Source organism: Physeter macrocephalus, chromosome 8 (genome assembly GCF_002837175.3).
Source record: "Physeter macrocephalus isolate SW-GA chromosome 8, ASM283717v5, whole genome shotgun sequence".
NCBI lineage: Eukaryota > Metazoa > Chordata > Mammalia > Artiodactyla > Physeteridae > Physeter > Physeter macrocephalus.
In genome coordinates this window covers 35,841,097-35,848,300 of record NC_041221.1, presented here as the reverse complement: position 1 = coordinate 35,848,300, position 7,204 = coordinate 35,841,097, and the positions used below count along the sequence as shown (strand labels likewise).

At 39.5% G+C, this 7,204-nt stretch overlaps 1 pseudogene; it reads right to left on the bottom strand.

Moving 5' to 3' along the window:
* Positions 1–1,348: 1,348 nt before the first annotated feature.
* LOC102983986 (centrosome and spindle pole-associated protein 1-like) lies at positions 1,349–6,952 on the bottom strand (annotated as a pseudogene).
* Positions 6,953–7,204: the final 252 nt, after the last annotated feature.

The window sequence follows — 7,204 nt, the reverse complement described above, 5'->3', positions numbered from 1 at the left end:
TTATTGTTGAAGTTCTTAAGGATGGAGATGGAGAGGTGGATAATAGAAATGTCAGAAAGGTTATCTTTTCATTGTTAGAAAATTATTTATGCAATTTATCAAATATTCAGTGAATACTTACTCTATTTATCTGACTGAAAAAATAGTCTCCTAAAGTACATTTAACTTGTTCATTTTTTTTTTTTTCCTCCTCTTTTTTTTTTTTTTTTTTTTTTTTGCAGCATGCAGGCCTCACTGCTGTGGCCTCTCCCGTTGCGGAGCACAGGCTCCGGACGCGCAGGCTCGGCGGCCATGGCTCACTGGCCCAGCCGCTCCATGGCATGATCGGCAGGCGGACTCTCAACCACTGCGCCACCAGGGAAGCCCCATATTTTTTAAATTATTGAATATTTGGATACTTTTTTATTACCTAATTTAGTTATGTTTATTTGTTGTGCTTCTCCCCCTCACCGATTAGATCAATTATTTTTTTCTTCATTCTGTGTTCTTTTGCTGTGTTGGTTTGGAATTGTAGATTATATTTCTCCAAAATACACTTTCATTCTTATCTCCACATCCCTCCAACTTATAAGTTATATTGATCTAAATTATAGGTTTATAACCTTTTATTCTTCATATTAGAAAAATAATGTGCACATCACACACACGTAGACAAATTGACTTCTTCACCACAGCGTTTTTGTTGTTGTTGTTGTAATAAAAATAATTTATTTTTATCAAGAAGTAGTTAAATCATATAAATAGCAAATGTAATGCCTTCATTGGCACAAAAATAGAGGCAGAAAGATGTGACACTTAAGTGCATGGCTCAAGGGAATATAATCATTAACAACTCCCATCATTTGTACTGAATCAGTAGTTAATAAATGACATGGAAATAAGCACATTTGATTCTCTCATTACATAGCAACAGCTATAACCACTATATTTACTAAATGAAAAATTATTCTGAAGAGTGATTACAATAGCAAATGTACATATGACAAAGTATTCTGGTTTTACAGTACTGTTAAGACACTTGTTTTTTATTCACCTTATCTTACTGAGAAGCAGAATTTTAAATAATGCACATACAGTAGTTGATTCCAAGAGCTCATTACCACCCTAATTTATGGCAAAATTTGTGCAAAAGTAATTCTATACAATTCTATATTATATAAATTAATGATCATGTCCTTTTATTTATGTACATACTATACATCATATACATCATCATGAAAAAAATACACCTTATATACAGATGGAAGATAAGTAACTGCCAAGTATGGGCCAAAAGTAGCACATATCATTAAGGTTCAGATTTCACATTCCTTTCACTTTAAAAGGCACTACTGGGACCAATACAGATTTATTTTAACCAAGTGAAAGTGCCTGGTTTTACAGGGACCTGCTGCTGCTTCTGCCTTAGCTGCTCCGCCATGAATCATTTCAGCGTTTCTGAGGTGTCCGGGCGGAGCCAGGGCTCAGTTGCTACAGAGTTCGATCCGTCGTCACCCATGTGCTTCATGACGTCATCAGGGTGGACCAGTGAACTCTCATCATCTGTATTAACAGGTTTATTCTGAAGTTCATTCAGTTTTCGTATTCGTTCCTCGTTTCTCATTCTAAGTTGATCCATATTTACACTGGATACAGATTTTAAGAGAGACCATCTGGTGCTACGTTAGGATGACTGTTATCAAAGTTGAGTCCTTTCAGTTTGTTCCTCCTGCGCTCCCTCGCAGAGGGCAGCTGTGATGGCAGAGGGAGGGCGTCATCCTTGATGGCAGGATGTGTCTCGCTGTACACACCAATAAAAGCACTAACAGATTCCAGTAATGAATTTTTCAAGAAATCATTAGTGTCATCTCTGGGCATTCTGTGGTCTCGTACTTCAGTGCTTGGGACAGCATCCAAGTCAACTTCAGCACCTTCCTGCATTTTTATTCTATTCAGTCTCTTCTGTTGCTCTCTTGGCAAGGCTTGCTGATGAATCTCTAAGGTATGATAATCTCTTGGAGGATCCAGGTACATAAATTTCAAATCAATTCGTGTTTCTGAATTTCTATCTTTCAGCTCATTAAAGTCATGAATATTCTGAAAAGTAGTAGTGTCTAGGCCCTTAGGTGACTGTCTTCTGACTGGAGCCTGTAACTGGTGTCTGGCCATGTCAAATACATCCATGGGAGTCCTTTCTCTTTTTCTTATATGAACTTCATCTTCACTGTCCATGTGCAGCAACTGCCCTTGCAGACGCTGCTCTTCACTACGAAGCTGCTTTCTCATTTCTGATAATTCCATAATTACATTTTTTTTTTCTCCTCTTCTGCACGAAGCTGATTTTTCCTGGCAGGTACTGGAGGAGACTGTGCTCTGGACATGGAACTTTCTTGAATAAGGGAAGTTATAATGCTGTCAACTGAAGGAGGTCTTTGGAGTTTGCTTGCAATCTTGTTCTGAAGAGCTGGAACTACAGGAGAAGGCTGTCTCAAGTGCTTTCTTTCTTCACCAGTTATACTTTCTCTTTCATAGTAGTGCTGTAGTTGTAGGTTATGTTTTTCTTTTTCTTCTCTTCTTTCTTTCTGCTTCTTTTCGTCTTTCTTCAGCTAACCGAATAAGCTCTTCATTTTTCAGCCTTTGCTCTTCCTCTTTCTCCCTTTTCTTTTCCTGTTCCTCTTCATACTCTTGCCGAATTTGTGCTCTGTTCTGCAAGCCGTTTTTCTTCTTTTTCTTGGGCAATTCTCAATCTCTCTCGCTCTGCTTCTTCTCTTTGTTTCTTTTCCTCAATCTGAAAATGAAGAAAATTCTTGTATAATTCCTGCTGTTTAATCTGAAGTTCAGTTGGAGGCTCACCAAGAATATTTCCCCGAGCAAAAGGAGAGCTCTGTGTTTGCATATGACCTGAGTTTTTATTTGCAGAATCTTCTAGGTTCTCAGCATTTGAAAAATAAGCACATTTGATTCTCTCATTACATAGCAACAGCTATAACCACTATATTTACTAAATGAAAAATTATTCTGAAGAGTGATTACAATAGCAAATGTACATATGACAAAGTATTCTGGTTTTACAGTACTGTTAAGACACTTGTTTTTTATTCACCTTATCTTACTGAGAAGCAGAATTTTAAATAATGCACATACAGTAGTTGATTCCAAGAGCTCATTACCACCCTAATTTATGGCAAAATTTGTGCAAAAGTAATTCTATACAATTCTATATTATATAAATTAATGATCATGTCCTTTTATTTATGTACATACTATACATCATATACATCATCATGAAAAAAATACACCTTATATACAGATGGAAGATAAGTAACTGCCAAGTATGGGCCAAAAGTAGCACATATCATTAAGGTTCAGATTTCACATTCCTTTCACTTTAAAAGGCACTACTGGGACCAATACAGATTTATTTTAACCAAGTGAAAGTGCCTGGTTTTACAGGGACCTGCTGCTGCTTCTGCCTCAGCTGCTCCGCCATGAATCATTTCAGCGTTTCTGAGGTGTCCGGGCGGAGCCAGGGCTCAGTTGCTACAGAGTTCGATCCGTCGTCACCCATGTGCTTCATGACGTCATCAGGGTGGACCAGTGAACTCTCATCATCTGTATTAACAGGTTTATTCTGAAGTTCATTCAGTTTTCGTATTCGTTCCTCGTTTCTCATTCTAAGTTGATCCATATTTACACTGGATACAGATTTTAAGAGAGACCATCTGGTGCTACGTTAGGATGACTGTTATCAAAGTTGAGTCCTTTCAGTTTGTTCCTCCTGCGCTCCCTCGCAGAGGGCAGCTGTGATGGCAGAGGGAGGGCGTCATCCTTGATGGCAGGATGTGTCTCGCTGTACACACCAATAAAAGCACTAACAGATTCCAGTAATGAATTTTTCAAGAAATCATTAGTGTCATCTCTGGGCATTCTGTGGTCTCGTACTTCAGTGCTTGGGACAGCATCCAAGTCAACTTCAGCACCTTCCTGCATTTTTATTCTATTCAGTCTCTTCTGTTGCTCTCTTGGCAAGGCTTGCTGATGAATCTCTAAGGTATGATAATCTCTTGGAGGATCCAGGTACATAAATTTCAAATCAATTCGTGTTTCTGAATTTCTATCTTTCAGCTCATTAAAGTCATGAATATTCTGAAAAGTAGTAGTGTCTAGGCCCTTAGGTGACTGTCTTCTGACTGGAGCCTGTAACCGGTGTCTGGCCATGTCAAATACATCCATGGGAGTCCTTTCTCTTTTTCTTATATGAACTTCATCTTCACTGTCCATGTGCAGCAACTGCCCTTGCAGACGCTGCTCTTCACTACGAAGCTGCTTTCTCATTTCTGATAATTCCATAATTACATTTTTTTTTTCTCCTCTTCTGCACGAAGCTGATTTTTCCTGGCAGGTACTGGAGGAGACTGTGCTCTGGACATGGAACTTTCTTGAATAAGGGAAGTTATAATGCTGTCAACTGAAGGAGGTCTTTGGAGTTTGCTTGCAATCTTGTTCTGAAGAGCTGGAACTACAGGAGAAGGCTGTCTCAAGTGCTTTCTTTCTTCACCAGTTATACTTTCTCTTTCATAGTAGTGCTGTAGTTGTAGGTTATGTTTTTCTTTTTCTTCTCTTCTTTCTTTCTGCTTCTTTTCGTCTTTCTTCAGCTAACCGAATAAGCTCTTCATTTTTCAGCCTTTGCTCTTCCTCTTTCTCCCTTTTCTTTTCCTGTTCCTCTTCATACTCTTGCCGAATTTGTGCTCTGTTCTGCAAGCCGTTTTTCTTCTTTTTCTTGGGCAATTCTCAATCTCTCTCGCTCTGCTTCTTCTCTTTGTTTCTTTTCCTCAATCTGAAAATGAAGAAAATTCTTGTATAATTCCTGCTGTTTAATCTGAAGTTCAGTTGGAGGCTCACCAAGAATATTTCCCCGAGCAAAAGGAGAGCTCTGTGTTTGCATATGACCTGAGTTTTTATTTGCAGAATCTTCTAGGTTCTCAGCATTTGAAGTGGCTAAATTTTGGTCTAGAGATACAACAGCCCTTTTATCTACATATGTTCTTGCATCTGGGTTATGACAGGCATCCATATTTTGTCTGTGCATCCTATTCAAATCAGTTATCAGATTTCCTTTTGCATCTCTCAGAGGAGCAACACCTCCGCCTTTCCCCCAGGGGTTATAACTTCTCATTTCAGCTTCTAATTTAGCTTCATATTCTTCTTTTTCTTCTCATTCTTTCTTCTTTCTTCTTTCTCGAATCTGCTGCTGCAAAGCTTCTTGGTAAGACTGAAGTGACTGTTTTGAAGGCTTTGGTTTACCTTCAAAAAACAATCCTGAATTGATTGCTCGATCACTTGTAATTTTCAGTTCATTCTGTCCAACCGTACTCACAATAGGCTGTGCTGGCTGGTGGGTGACAGGGGCTGTAACGTAAGCTGCAGGCTGTACTCCCATCATTCCTGAACCATAGTAAGCAAGACTAGGATCCAACGTACTCCTGGCCCCATAAAAATAGTACACATCATCGTAAGGAGTTCGATAGTTGGTAGCCAAAGGTGGTAGTAGGGGAGGTGGAGGCAGAGGTGCTATGCTGGGAGGCACCATTTCACCGAGGGTGCTGCTGAGTCCATTGTGCAAATCTTCATTTTGAGATGGGATGGAGTAAACTGATGGGATGGGTGGGACAGATGGGGCAAAGGAGGGAGAGGTGTCTGGAAAGCTACTCTGGGTCTTTCAGGTGGTATCGTCTCTTTGAAGTGTCTTGGTGTCACACTAAACTGCTTTAGTCTATCAGGCGATTTCTCAGGGTCTTGTGCTCCAGAAGCTGCAACCCTGAGATCCAAATCTTTTTCTCATCTCTTGTTTTTCTGTTGTTCAGCCATTTGTTCCAATAGTTCTTGTCTATATTTCTCATTCCTTCTCTGAATAAGTTCTCGATCTTCACCTCCAAAGAGCATCCCTGCAAAAGGACTACACATCTCTCAATTAGTAGGTTTGGATGGTTCATTGTCTCGAGCACTTTGATTTCCAGCAGATGAAATTCGTATGTTTGACTGTTCTGTGACATCACCACCATACTCCATAGGAGGCACATTCCCTCGTCTGTTCCCGTACATCCTGTCATTTGTATACACCCTCAAAAGTCTTCTATCAAAATCACTTCATATCTAAACCTCTCGTCCATTTCTTCACTTACTTCAGGATCTTGGCCTGGTCTATAATACTGTTTATCAGAAGCACGATCCTCATTAAACCTGTGAAATCTTCTATCTGGAATGTCAGTCTTGCTGACAAACCTCTGATGTTTTTTATTGGAAATGCTCAGCTCTTTAGTTTTTTAAATGACTCTTCTATTATTCCTTAATTCAATTTCATCATCTAGTTTTCGGTATCTGTCCTCTTCTAGTCGTCCTTGGTTTAGAAACTCTTCATATGCCTCTGAAGGAGTTAAGACATCTTTCCTAGGACCCTCTGAATTTTCCCAAGATGACTGCATTTGTGAAAGTAAATCAGGCTTAACCTAATAGGTTTTTTACTTCTTTGATTCTTGTGCTCAGTACTCTTTTCTACCTGTCTGAACTTTTCCATGGATTCTTCCTTATCCCTGAGAAACTGACTGTATTCTTTGTTGTGTTCAAGTTTCAACCTTTCCTGAGTAAGATAGCGTCTGTAATCTTGCCACAATTCTTCTTTCAGTTTATGTTTCTTCCGTTCATAGTTTTCCCCAAGTGGTAAACTTAATCCATAATCAATTCCTAAGGAACCCTTGGTCTGTTGACTGTTTGATGGTATGTTATCCTTAGCCATGGAGATTAATATTTTACTGTTTTCAGAAAGCTTCTCTGATGCTGTTCCCTTCATTTCCATGTAAGGTGGATCACTTTCCAATTCTGCTTTGTCTCTGGCCAATTTGGCTTTTTGCTCTTCAATAAATTCATCCAAATTATCAGCCATGTTGCAGATATCAGGAAAGCGGGCTCCCGGGCTTGCATCGGGGAGACACACAGCGCTCTAGCGAGGCTCTTCGCGGTCCAAAGAGGTGGCGGCGGTCACCCAGTGCAGAAACAGGGTGACAGGCTGCCTGGCCTGGGCTCCACCTCTCAGCCACCACAGCTTTTTGCATTTTGTTTTTTTAATCAATTTTAGTTCCATCCTCATGAAGAATATCTTAAAATTATTATTTTTTCCAGAAGAATTGGTGAAGAGTAAATTCTCTATTGTCTAGTGTGCATTATAGTT